At 36.7% G+C, this 12,970-nt stretch overlaps 1 pseudogene across 1 annotated transcript; it reads left to right on the plus strand.

Moving 5' to 3' along the window:
• The first annotated feature begins 11,999 nt into the window (after positions 1 to 11,999).
• Positions 12,000 to 12,248, plus strand: LOC308267906 (short coiled-coil protein-like; annotated as a pseudogene). Its single transcript has one exon. The product of its transcript is annotated as a short coiled-coil protein-like (transcript).
• The last annotated feature ends 722 nt before the right edge of the window (positions 12,249 to 12,970 follow it).

Consider the following 12,970-nt stretch of genomic DNA (forward strand, 5'->3'; position numbering starts at 1 on the left):
CTACTATTTACCTATCCCCAACTATATAATTGATGTTATAGGCCTGGTCTCTTCAGAAAATTCCAGTATCAATTTGTTCGGTACTGTCACCTCCAAAACTTACTACAGGATAGTACAATCTTTATTGAAAATATCTGTAAAATTTCAAAGAAAATATTATAGTAAAACATAAAAATGGAATTCTACTTAGCCATAAAGAACAAAATTACATCATTTGCAGAAAAATGGATAGAACTGAAAAACATTATGCTAAGTGATATTAGTCAGTCACAAAAAGTAAAAAAATTGGATGCTCTCCCTGATATACGGAAGCTAGGGAGGAAAACGGTCATAGAAGGAACTCTAGACAAGAAAGGAGAAACCATAGATGAGCAAATAAGGTGATGGAAGGGAGAAAAGGGAAATTCCCTAATGTACATGATGTACATTCACAAACAAAGTCAATCACTAAGCCAAACATGAAAAAGAGGGAGGGCAAGGGAATGGGGAGGAGCTAAATTAGTGATGTGTGCATGTACGCCTCTACCATCTTGTACTCCATTAAGACACATGACTTAAAATTCACTAATAAAAATTTTAATAACATAAAAATGTACAATTCAAAAATAGAATTGTCCTAGGCTTGATGTTAAAATTTTTCTATCAAGTTTCAGACTTGTTTAGAGAATAGTGGTTTTCACAAAAATTATAAATAAGACCTGTGGAAATACAGTTTAGAAACTCATGGTTTAAAACAAAATAAAGAAAAACAAAAATAATAAAGTACATATTAGAGGCAGAATGAGCCTGTCAACATCTAACATTGACACTTTCTGACATGTTCAAAGACTGAACAAATACTTTTCCCCACTTATGTGTTAAAAAAATATATATATCTCTGTTGTAAGACAGAAAAGATGCCTCTCCAAACCCTACTCATGCTTCACACACCAAACATCCACCCTCAACAAAATGCTGACTGAGAATTAACAATCAATGGGACAGATTATTTCCCATCACAAGTAAATAATTTGGCATCTTCCTTCTTGCAACTTCTAGTTTGGCCTCTTAAGACTCTCATTCTGTGTGGTGTGGTAGCACATGCCTTTAGTCTCAGGATGAGATAGAACAATAGGATCATGAGTGAACTCAGAGCCAGCATCAGCAATTTAGAGAGGTCCTCAGAAACTTAGCAAGGCCCTGTTTCAAAATACAAAATAAAGAGGGCTGGGATATAGATCAAAGGTAGAATATCCCTGAGTTCAATCTCCAGTACCCCAAAAGACTCTCAATTCCATTTAAGACTCATGTAGATGAGCCCTGAATGCAGCGGATACATGCCTGGGATGTTTAACAATTGGGATTTTTCTGATAAATGAAAAACCCATAAACAGGAAATTAAATAAATAAATTCCAGAAATAAATTCAGTCTTTCCTACTGTTCACATTATAACGATGCTTTATCCACATGTATAAACCAGTACAGCCCTGCCGTTACGTTCACCGTGTCTGCCTTCCTGTGTCCAGTCCTCCCGCTCTGACTCTGGGCTCGTCCGCCTTGTCCTTCTCCCATGCTCGCACTCATTCTCACCAAGTGTCAGATTTCCAGATCCAATAGCATCTTGTTGATTCTTTTCCTACACTAATCAGCACTAGAAAATCTGTCTCTTTTTCACATCATTGTCCAGTCAGTTCAGGCTAATCCCTTGATCTTATAACCTTCATCTCCTATTGTTCAGAAGGTAATCTGAAGTTAAATTGAAAGCTGGAAGATACCTGACCTGAAGAGGAGTTTGATTCATGTTTATTCATCTCGATGATTCTTTATTGCGGATTTAAGGAGACACCTATCTATTATCTCCCTCTCTGATACCCTATTTCTATGTTTTCTGAAGTCACAACAATCTAGATAATATTCTGGATCCAATACTCACTTTTTAATTGTGGACACATACTTTTTAAATTTGCACTAAAGTTGCCTGCCCTGCATACTGAAAATAACAATTTGACAGGATTGTGCCGAGAATTAAAGGAGATGCATATAGAGTGATGAAATCTGGGAAATTAGTACATCCATCACCTCACTTAACGTTTGTTTGTGATAATGTGGAGGATAGAGGCAGTATGGGGAAGGAAATAATATTATGTGTATATACCAGTGTACCACTATGAGTCTCACTATCAGGTATAATTAAAATGCACCAAGAAAACATGGACAAAAATAGGAAAATGCAACAGGAAAAAAGACCTATGTAAAGTACTTTATACATACCCTTATGAAAAGAAAACACAAAGTGATCTGCTGATGTGGCAGTGATGACAATGTGGACAAGGAAAGCATTATGATATATCGGAGGGCAGCAGAAGAAAATGAGCAGAATCTGCAGTGCCCGCTCATGAATGAAAAGTACACGGATGCACATTCACAAAAGTGATGTAGGGACCTCTGTGTTAAGAATTATCAGTGTCATCTCAGATTCATTATGAAGACCCATAGCCAGAAAAATGGATCACTTTGTGGAGTGTGTGTGTGTGTGTGTGTGTGTGTGTGCGCACATGCCTTTGGGGGGAGAGAGAGAGAGAGAGAGAGAGAGAGAGAGAGAGAGAGAGAGAGAGAGAGAGAGAGAATGAATGGGAGAGAGAGAGATCCTGACTGGTGACTAAACCCAGGGGTTTTCTATCTCTGAGCTATAACTTCAGTTCTATTTTCATTTTTTATTTTGAAACAGGATCTCACTAAATTGCTGAAGGTCTCACTAAATTGCTGAGGCTGGCCTCATGTCTGCAATTCTCCTATCCTAGCCTCCCAAATGCTGGGATTGCCAAGTGTGAGCCACCACACCCAGTGATGAATTACTTTTTAAGTCTTTTTCTGTACTCAGTATTTCTCTATAATTATCATGTACTTCTGTGTGTTTTATAGTATTCAGTGCTATTTTTGGAAGAAATACAGTTCAGGGTACAATGGACAGTTTCACCGATACAAAGAATGAATTCCTAGGGACTACTAAGCTATAAATCCTAGCACTGACATTGGCATCCTGAAATTCCCACAGTTTACAAATCACTATACAATACATGTGTTTACTAATGACTAGTCCTCTAGCTATTCTACAACCCCTTACACTGTAGCACTGCTTTATTTTGACTGTGAAACTCCTTCCGCTACTGATGCGATAATTCCAGTCTCATCCACATGGCCATATAATACCCTCAGTCATTCTCCAGATCAGGAAGATAGAGTTTATGGCTTTAGTTAAAAAAAAAAAAACTTGAAGGTCTAATTATGTGTAAATTGGAGCTAAGATTTATGAACTGTATAGCCATGGGGGAAAAAAAAAACACCAATAGCATGCAGATCCTTAAAAGATAAGAAATGAAACTACCCTAAGACCCAGCTATATCACTTGTTGGTATCTTTCCAAAAGAATTAAAATCATAATACTATAGTGATACCTGCATACCCATTTTTATAACAGCATAATTCACAATAACCAGGTTATGGAACCAACCTTCATGCTATCAACAGATTAACAGATAAAGAAAATGTGATATACACATACATATTCCCACACAATATTTTTACACATCAATAAGAAAAACAAAGTTATGTCATTTGCAAGAAAATGGATAGAACTGGAGAGCTCTATGCTGGGTGAGGCAAGCTAGTCTCAATAAAATTAAAGTTCACATGTTTTCTTCAAATGTGAAGCTTGGCAAAAAAGGGGAGAAAAGAACTTCATGAAAATTAGGAGAGAGACAAGTAGAACAGTAGAAGAGAATTATAGGAGGGAGCAAAAGAAGGACAAGGGATATACAGGGAAGAAAACAGAATGAATAATATGCGCATGTATTAACATATCACTATGAATCTCACAATTGTGTGCAAATACAATGCACTAGTGAGATTTTAGTAAAAAATAAATTTAAAAACACTTAAACTTGAAATTGTATGGTACCTTGAAAGTTATTAGGTGAAATTCCAATCTCTTTCTGAAATCCCTTCTCTTTTGTGTGTGAAAGTAGTCTTTCACCCTTTATATTCAGCACATCTATGGACAGAGACATCTACCATGAAAGTCTAGGGCATCTTATGCAAGCCCCTGTTAATCTAAAACATCAGTGTTACTTCAAATCTACAAGTACAGATATGACCATAAAGATATTTTGGTGAGCCAGGTGTGGTGGTGCACGCTTGTAATCCTAGCATTTGGGAGGTTAAGACTGGAGGATCGTAGTTCATGGACAGCCTCAGCTACTTAGGCCCTTTGCAACTCAGTGAGACCCGGTTTCAAAATAACAAATAAAAAATAGGGCAGGAGGAGTAGCTCACAGGTCAAATGCCCCTGGATTCCATCCCCAGACCCCCCCACACACACAAAAAAAAGATATTTGTTGAAGATTATGCTCTTCACTGAGCTGAGAACTGGTCCTTTCCTGAGCCAGTCATGGGGTCCTCCTCACACTTTTGATGTCGGCCCTCTTCTCTTTGGTTTCACAAGTTTCCCTCCGTGATTTCCTATTCCCTCCCACACATTTATTTTCCCATGGCTCACATACTTGGTAGAATAGGTCCTCTTTCCTAGATTGATCCTTCTAACTCTCAGAGCAATCAGAATGAGTTAATAAGGTCTTTATCAGTCCTTAGAGACATGAGACCTCAGGGTAAATGCAAAACAGTGACTGTCACCTACTCAATGCAAACATTTCATTTTGCGTCTCCCGAGGTTCTCTCCTCACAACTGCCAAATAAAATGTTGCAAGTCGGGACCAGAGGGGAAAGAATGCCTTTGAGAGTCTCAACTGTGTATTCCCTATAACATCTAGAACAAATGATGTGATACAACTTGAGATACTGGTTTGCATCAAAATATGTGAGGACAATAAAATCTTTTCATTATGGTGTAGTTAGTAAGAGGAAATTGTTTAGGACCTAAACTGTGGTGAGCAGAGTCTATAACCTAAGAGCCAGAAACGCTGAGTTTAGTTCTATCTAATTATAATGATAATGGGTAAAATGAGACTCAGATATTTTACCTGACTTCCTAAAAAAAAATCATACAATAAGCAATGAATCCCATGTTGTTCCTCAAATTTCCTCTCTAGTGTGGTAATTTTCTCATGATGTCATAAGTTCTTCCCAACAAAACAAACCAAGTGAATTTGATGCCTATAAATTTCAGTTTTTGCTAAATGAAGGAGTCCCACCCCTTTTTTTACCCTAAGATACAGATATTCTGTGCTGTGCTACTTGGATTTGATGGAAGAAGATATAAACAGTCTTTTGAGCACCAAGATTACAATAACAGATTATACACTGAGCCCAGAGCCACCAAAATCAGTGCAGCACTGGGGCAGGCTATTAATGAACTTCATCTTCCCTTTCTCTTCCCTCAGACCACCGCCCTGGCTCTACTGAGGTTTCCCCTCCATTATCTGGAGTCCTTCTGGTAACCCAATTGTTCCCTAGCTCGTGCATATTAGAAAAAAAATATGACCCTTCACTTCCTGTGACTGGCTCAGCGCATTTAACAAAATGTTCTCCAGGTCTTTCTATCTTTTCACAAATGACATGATGGCAATCATCAAGAAATCAAAAATCCAATAAATGTTGCCCAGGATGTGGGGAAATAGGAACTCTTCTTATTCTGTTGGCAGCATTGCAAATAAGTTCAGCTGCTATGGAGATCAGTGTGTCAGTGTGAAGATTTCTCAGAAAACTGAAAATGGACCCACCTTTTGATCCACCTATACCATTAAAGGGTATCTTTCCAAAGGGACCATCAGAGAACTACAGTACTTATGTATATCTATGTTCATAACAGCACAATTCACAATAGCAACATAGTATAAACAACATAGGTGTACATCAACAGATTAATAAATCACAAAATTATGGGAAATACACACAGTCAAAATGTTTATTTTTTATGTATAGTAACCTTTCTAAAATGTACTAGCATTGGGAAGAGGTTTTATTTTTTTTTCATTTGTTATAATACAAGATGATGGTTTTTTTTCAATATTCACTATTTTTTATTTAATTTTTTCTTTATTGAACATAAGTGGTATACATTTAAATTATACTTGGTGCCCTCACCCCCCACCTCTGATTTACCTTCCCCCCTCCCACCAATGATTGTCCAGGGTAACCATGCCATATTCATAATTTTACACATATTTGAATGTAGACCCTCATTAATCAAGTTCAGTCTTCCTCCTCCCCTATCTTTCCATTCAAGTTTTGCTGGTATTTCCCCTCCATTACCTGGAGTACCACTAGTATCCTCTATGTTCCCTAGTCTGGGTATATTAGGGGGAACATATGTACCTTCTCCTTCTATGTTTGGCTGATCTCACTTAACATAATGTTCTCCAGGACTTTCCATCTTCTTGCAAATGATATGATTTTGTTCTTTTTTATGGCTGAGTAGAATTCCATTGTGTGTATTTCCCAGATTTTTTCAATCCTTTCATCTGTTTATGGAGACCTGGGTTGGTTCCATATTTTGGCTATTATGAACTGTACTGCTATGAACATAGGTATGCATATGTTGCTATAGTTCTCTGAATTCAACACTTTTGGAAAAATACCCAGGAGTGGTAGAGCTGGATCGTATGGTGGATCTATTCCCACCTTTCTTAGGAATCTCCACACAGCTCTCCATAGTGGCTGAACTAGTTTGCATTCCCACTAACAGTGTAAAAGAGTTCCTCTTTCCCCACATTCTCACCAGCATTTGTTGTTGTTTGATTTCTTTATGCTTACCACTCTGACTGGGGTTAGATGGAATCTAGGGGTAGTTTTGATTTGCATCTCCCTGATGGCCAGTGATGTAGAACATTTTTTCAGGTATCTATTGGCTCTTCTTTTGTGAAGTGTCTATTTAGTTCATTTGCCCATTTCTTGATTGGATTGTTTGTTTTGCTAGTGTAGAGTCTTTTGAGCTCTTTGTATATTCTGGATATTAGCCCCCTATCAGAATCGTGGCTGGTAAAGATCTTTTCCCATTCTGTAGGCTTCCTCTTTAGGTTGTTGATAGTTTCCTTTGATGAGAAGAAACTTTTTAGTTTGATGCTATCCCACTTGTTAATTCTTGCTTTAATTTCCTGGGCTTTGAGGTTTTGTTGAGAAAGTTACTGCCTGTGCCAATATGTTGTAGTGTTGAATCTATGCTCTCCTCTACTAACTTCACAGTCTCCGGTCTAATTTCTAAGTCTTTGATCAATCTTGAGTTGATTACTGTGCATGGTGAGATATAGGGGTTTAAATTCATCTTTTTTACAAATGGTTAGCCAGTTCTCCCAGCACCATTTTTTGAAAAGGCTGTCCTTTCTCCAGAGTATGAGTTTGGCCCCTTTGTCAAAGATTAATTGACTAAAGATGTGTGGGTTTGTTTCTGTATCTTCTATTCTAATCCACTGGTCAGTATATCTGTTATTTTGCCAGTACCATGCTGTTTTTACTACTCTTGTTCCATAGTATAATTTGAAGTCTGGGATTGTGATGCTTCCTGCATATTTCTTATTGCTGAGAATTGCTTTGGCTATTCTGGACCTTTTCTTTCTCCATATAAAGTTCATGATTGATTTTCCTAGGTCTCTGAAGAATGTTGCTGGTATTTTAATGGGAATTGCATTGAATCTATAGATCAGTTTTGGCAGAATGGCCATTTTGATGATATTTATTTTGCCTATCCATGATGATGGGAGATCTTTCCATTTTCCAAGGTCTTCTTCAATTTCTTTCTTTAATGTTTTATAGTTTTTGTTGTAGAGATCTTTTACATCTTAGGTTAGGTTAATTCCTAGGTATTTTATTGGTTTTGAGGTTATAGTGAATGGAATTGTTTTTTGTTTGTTTGTTTGTTTGTTTGTTTGTTTCTTTTATTTTGGATTCATTGTTGGCATAAAGAAAAGCCACTGATTTATTTAGGTTGATTTTGTATCCTGCAACTTTGCTGAATTTGTCAATCAGCTCCAGAAGTCTTTTGGTTGAGTTCTTTGGGTCTTCCAGATAAAGGATCATGTCATCTGCAAAAAAGGATAATTTTAATTCCTCTCTTCCTATGTGAATTCCTTTGATTTCCTTCTCTTGTCTTATTGCCGCAGCAAGAATCTCAAGGACTATATTGAAAAGAAATGGTGATAGTGGGCATCCTTGTCTTGTTCCTGACTTTAGAGGAAATTCTTGCAGTTTTTCCCCATTCAATATAATGTTGGCTTTGGGTTTACAGTATATTGCCTTAATGATGTTGAAGTACGTTCCTTCTATCCCAATTTTCTGCAGTGTTTTTAACATAAATGGGTGTTGGATTTTGTTGAATGCTTTTTCAGCATATATTGCTATGATGATCTGGTTTTTGTTTTTGGTTCTATTTATGTGGTGAATAACATGTATTGATTTGCATATGTTGAACCAGCCTTGTTTTTCTGGGATGAAACCAACTTGGTCATGATGTATTATTCTCTTGATATAGTTTTGAATGCATATAGCTAGTATTTTGTTTAGAATTTTTGCATCTATGTTCATTAAGGATATTGGTCTGTAGTTTTCCTTTCTTGAGGTATCTTCATTTGGTTTGGGGATTAATGTGATACTGGCCTCATAAAAGGAATTTGGGAGCGTTCCATCTCTTTTAATTTCCCAGAACAAGTTATGAAGTATTGGTATTAGTTGTTCACTGAATGTTTTGTAGAATTCAGCTGGAAACCCATCTGGGCCTGGGCTTTTCTTTGGTGGAAGAATTTTTATTGCCATTTCTATTTCTTTCATTGCTATTGATTGGTTTAGGCTTGCTATATCCTCTTGGCTGAGTGTAGGTAGGTTAACTGTGCTTAGAAATTTATCCATTTCTTCCATGTTTTCAAGTCTATTGGAGTATAAATTTTTAAAGTAGTTTCTGATAATCTTTTGAATTTCTTCACTATCTGTGGTGATATCTCCTTTTTCATTTCTAATTTTGATAATTTGAGTTGATTTTCTTTTTCTTTTGGTTAGGTTGGCCAGGGGTTTAACAAGTCTATTAATCTTTTCAAAGAACCAACTTTTTGTTTTATTGATTCTTTAAGTTTTTTTTTTTTTTGTTCTCTATTTCATTTATTTCTGCTCTAATTTTAATGATTTCTCACCTTCTGCTGGATTTGGGAATAGACTGTTGCAGACTTTCTAGGTCCTTGAGTTGTGTCATTAGGTTCTTTACTTGGTGGTTCTCTGTCCTTCTTATGTGGGCACTCAATGCAATAAATTTTCCTCTTAATACTGCCTTCATGGTGTCCCATAGATTTTGGTAGGTTGTGTCTCTGTTTTCATTCATTTCCATAAGTTTCTTTATTTCTTCCCTAATTTCTGCTCTTACCCATTCATAGTTCAATAGTGTATCGTTCAATCTCCATGTATTTGAATAATTTCTTTTGAGTTTCCTATTGTTGACTTCTACCTTTATTCCATTGTGGTCTGAAAAGATGCAAGGAATTATATTACATTTTTTTAATTTGCTGGTGCTTTCTTTGTGTCCCAGGATGTGGTCTATTTTAGAGAAGGTTCCATGGGCTGCTGAGAAGAATGTGTAGTCTGTAGTTCCTGGTTGAAATATTTTGAAAATGTCTGTTAGGTCCATTTGGTTTATGGTTTCCTTTAGTTCTAAAGAGTCTTTACTCATCTTTTGCCTTGAAGATTTATCCAGTGGTGTGAGAGGCATATTAAAATCTCCTAGAATTATTGTATTTGGGTCTATTTGGGATCTGATGTCCAAAAGGGTTTGTTTTACAAATGTGGTTGCACCCACGTTTGGGGCATAAATATTTACTATCCTTATATCTTCTTGGTGTATTGTTCCTTTCAATAAAAGGAAGTGCCCTGTTTAGTCTCTTTTGATGTGTTTTAGTTTAAAGTCTGTTTTGTTGGTATCAGGATTGCTACCCCTGCTCTTTTTTGGTCACCAATAGCATGGTATATCTTTTTCCATCCTTTCCCTTTCAGTCTGTGAATGTCTTTGGCTGTAAGGTGAGTTTCTTGCAGACAGCATATATTTGGATTATGTTTCTTAATCTACATTGCCAGTCTATGTCTTTTGGTGAGTTAAGTCCTTTTATGTTAAGAGATATTATTGAAATATGATTTTTGTTTTCTGCCATTTTGTGTTCTGTCTACTCTTGGGTGGTTTGGTCTTTCTTCTTTACTTAAATAGCCCACTTACTAACTTTCTCTCTTCTCTGGTTTTGAAGTCTGCTTCTTTTTTTCTTCCTTATGGTTTATTTCTTTAAGAATTTTCTTTAGGCTTTGAATTCATGAATTTTTTAAGATTCTGTTTATCCTGAAACACTTTTGTTTCCCCATTGATTTTGAATAGTAATTTTGCTGGATAGATTAATTTTGGTTGGAGGTTATTTTTCTTCCAGGGTCTGTATCATGTCGTACCAGTCTCTCCTAGCATTCATGACCTGGGTTGTATAGTCTGGGGTGATTCTTATTGTTTTGCCTCTATATGTCACTTGTCCTTTTGTTCTCACTGCTTTTAAGATTCCTTCCTTGGCCTCTATGTTGGTCATTTTGGTTATTATGTGGCATGGGGTGGTCCTTCTTTGGTCCTGCCTCAATGGAGTTCTGTATGCCTCCTGGACATGAAGATCCAAGTCTCTTTCCATGTTTGAAAAATTCTCTGAGATTATTTCTTTGAAGAGATTACGGATGCCCTTGGTCTGTACCTCTATCCCTTCTTCAGTGCCTATAATTCATAAGTTAGGACGCTTTATATTATCCCATATTTGCTGGATGTTTAGGTTTTGTTGCTGTAAAGATTTCTGTATATCACTGACCATGTTTTCGGTTTTGGATGTACTGTCTTCTAACAGTGATATTCTGTTTTCCATTTTATCTAATCTTCCAGAATTTCTTTCTATTGCTGTCTTCATTTCACTTATTGACTCTTTCATTTCATTCCAGACTTCTTTCTGATTTTTTCTTAGCGTTTCTATCTCATCTTTCATCTCCTCTATACTTGTTTTAAATCCTTTCATCATATTTTAAATCAAGATTCTGAACTCCCCTTCTTGCATTTCTTGTAGGTCAGTGTTTGTGATTTCTGTTGTCTCTTCATTATTCCTAGTTCTCATATTTATAGTATTTTCTGTCCTGTTTTTCTAATTTCTACCCATCGCTTGTGAGTATTATATTTAGATCAATCTTAGTATTAGGATTTTAGAGGTCTCAGCCAGTCAGCAGAGCTTTTCCAATGTTGAGGGTGAGTGATGGGGGAGGAGCTGGGGTGATGGGTAAAGGCATTGGATTAGGTAGAGGATACATTTAGGTTGAGAAAGACTTTACGTATGATAAGATAATATCTTGCTGAGAATGAGAGAGAGTTCATTAGTAGGACTCTTGTAGTTAGTACAGTAAGTATGGAGATATGAAATACTTTGAGTATTAAACATGGAGGTATATTATGGGGAAAAGTTTTTGGGGAAAAGAGTAGATAGGTTGGTGTGGGCAAGTTTGTAAGAGGGATGAGGGAAGGAGCAAACAAACATAAAAAAATATCAACACAAGATACCAAGACTAACTATTATGTAATCAAAAAAAAGGAAAAGAAAAAACAAACCAAAAGAGAAAAAAGAGAAAAGAAAAGAGAGAGGAAGAAAGAGGAAAAAAGGACAAGAATAAAATAAAAGGAACTAGTGGCTGTGTGAAACCAGAAAAAAAAGCAAACTATCAAATATATATAAAGAAACATCAAGTAGAAGTAACAGAAGGATGGGGAAAAAAATAAAACAGCAACAACCATAACAAAACAAAAGCAATATAAAAACAAAACAAAACAAAACATCAGCAGTAAAAGAAAAAAAAGTCTTACTTATTTACGAATATGGGGTCAGGTCCATATAATATTTGAGTGGGTCAGTTGGTCCAGGTGCCCCGGCTGGAGGTGTCCTTCCCATCACACCCCTTCCTGGCGCCTCCATCGCAAGACCATTCATCAAGGACTTTGTATCTAAGGCCTCCTAAAAGTTTGTTATCCAAGATGATGAATGCTGACATGGATGCAGTTGATGCTGAAAATCAGGTGGAACTGGAGGAAAAAACATGACTTATCAATCAGGTGTTGGAACTGCAACACACACTTGAAAATCTCTCTGCAAGAGTAGATGCAGTTAAAGAAGAAAATCTGAAGCTAAAATCAGAAAACCAAATTCTGGGACAGTATATAGAAAACCTCATGTCTGCTTCTAGTGTTTTTCAGATGACTGACACAAAAAGCAAAAGAAAGTAAAGGGATTAATGTCCCTTCTGTTTCATGGAATTGCTGCTGATCTTTTTGTTTTTCTTTAAAACTTGGATAATTCTAAAAGGTACAGAACTTCTGTTTGTGGCTTCACTGACTATTTAAGAAGATAATGTCAAATCTAGGCAAAAGTAACTGCATAACAAGTTTGTGTATTATGTTAGTCTATGAAGATGTGTAAATGTATTGTAGAGCCTTTATAATTAGAATTGCATATATTTATGAGACTTGAAGATGAATGTTTTATCAAATTTGCTTTGATATATAGATTTAGCACTGTCTTTTATTATAGGCTTGGTAAGATATTTTAAAAAAAATAACCACCATGTTGTGAAAAAGTGACCAAAACCGCCGGGCGTGGTGGCGCACGCTTGTAATCCCCGCGCTTGGGAGGCGGAGACAGGAGGATCGCGCGGGTTCAAAGCCAGCCGTGCTGGCGTAAGAGACCCTGTTTCAAAAATACAAAATAGGTCTGGGAGTGTAGCCCGGAGGAAGAAGGGCTTCCAGGAACCCCAGTACCACCAAAAAAAAAAAAAAAAGTGACCAAAATCATGTCCTGAGTGTGCAGCTTCAGGTGCCCCATCCACCGTCTTGTGCCTCTCCTCCATCTGCCTCTCCTTTGCATTGCCCTCCCCCAAGGAAAAAAGATGGTTTCACGTTTGTAAAAGTAATTTTAATAGTTAATCACCTATAAGAGTAACCTGCACTCT

Source organism: Muscardinus avellanarius (genome assembly GCF_963383645.1).
Source record: "Muscardinus avellanarius genome assembly, chromosome: 1".
Lineage (NCBI taxonomy): Eukaryota > Metazoa > Chordata > Mammalia > Rodentia > Gliridae > Muscardinus > Muscardinus avellanarius.